Raw genomic sequence first — 929 nt, forward strand, 5'->3', positions numbered from 1 at the left:
CACACACACACACACACACACACACACACACACACACACACAGGATAGTTTGCATTCCACTTGACAAACATTATGTTCATGTTTAAAGTAAAGTATATAAACTGTTTCTTTTCATGCAACTGCTGAGATAGGGATGATCTTAATGAAGACATAAAGGCAAGGCAGCATCAACCCACATGCTTGACAACAGTTCTCAGGCTTGTGATAAGCGTGCTGTTTTTGTGAAAGTCTCCCTATGGAAAAAAATCTCAATCTGAAAAACTCTCCCACACACCTACCGCCTCATATGACGTGTCAGCCTGGCTCTGTCCATCAGCTAACCACACCCACTTCTCTAAAGAGCCTATACAATTGTATTTAAACAACTATTTCTGTTTGAAAAAATTTAATAATGATGATAATAAAAATAATTTGATAGCACTGTGGTGTATTTGCCTAGTTGTTTCTGTGTGTGATTAGCTGGCAAATGTAGCTCAGCGTAAATTATTTCAGGAAGACCTAACTATTACTTGATGCACTCCTAAATCAATTCACCTGTTATCCAAATAAATGTAAATTTTATCATACTATGAATAACTGTTGCATATCTGCAACTAGTCTCTCCGGATTGGAACTTATCTCAGTGTAAATCCCTCAGGAATACCTCACTCTTAACCGTCATGTTGTCCTCAGGTCAAATTGACCCATTTTTTCTATATTAATGTTCTTATTAACTACCCAATTGTAATTAACCAAAATAACATGATTGATTCCACACAACCCTCTTTGGCATGTACAAATCTCTACTTTCATTAATTTTGGGGTGTCAAATTCAATTTTATAGCATTTGAAAAAAACATTGAAGTGGTTTCTTAGTCAACTTTATAGCATTTGAAAAACTGTGGTTTTGAAATAGTATTGATTAAAAGTTGACATATTCCAGTCTGTGA

At 35.3% G+C, this 929-nt stretch overlaps 1 long non-coding RNA gene across 1 annotated transcript in view; it reads right to left on the reverse strand.

Annotated features, from left to right (window-relative positions):
* Nucleotides 1-929, reverse strand: part of LOC116689006 (uncharacterized) — a 7391-nt gene that overhangs the window by 3058 nt on the left and 3404 nt on the right. The gene's annotated exons all lie outside the window — the stretch shown is intronic.

The sequence above is a fragment of the Etheostoma spectabile genome, chromosome 5, assembly GCF_008692095.1.
Source record: "Etheostoma spectabile isolate EspeVRDwgs_2016 chromosome 5, UIUC_Espe_1.0, whole genome shotgun sequence".
Taxonomy (NCBI): domain Eukaryota; kingdom Metazoa; phylum Chordata; class Actinopteri; order Perciformes; family Percidae; genus Etheostoma; species Etheostoma spectabile.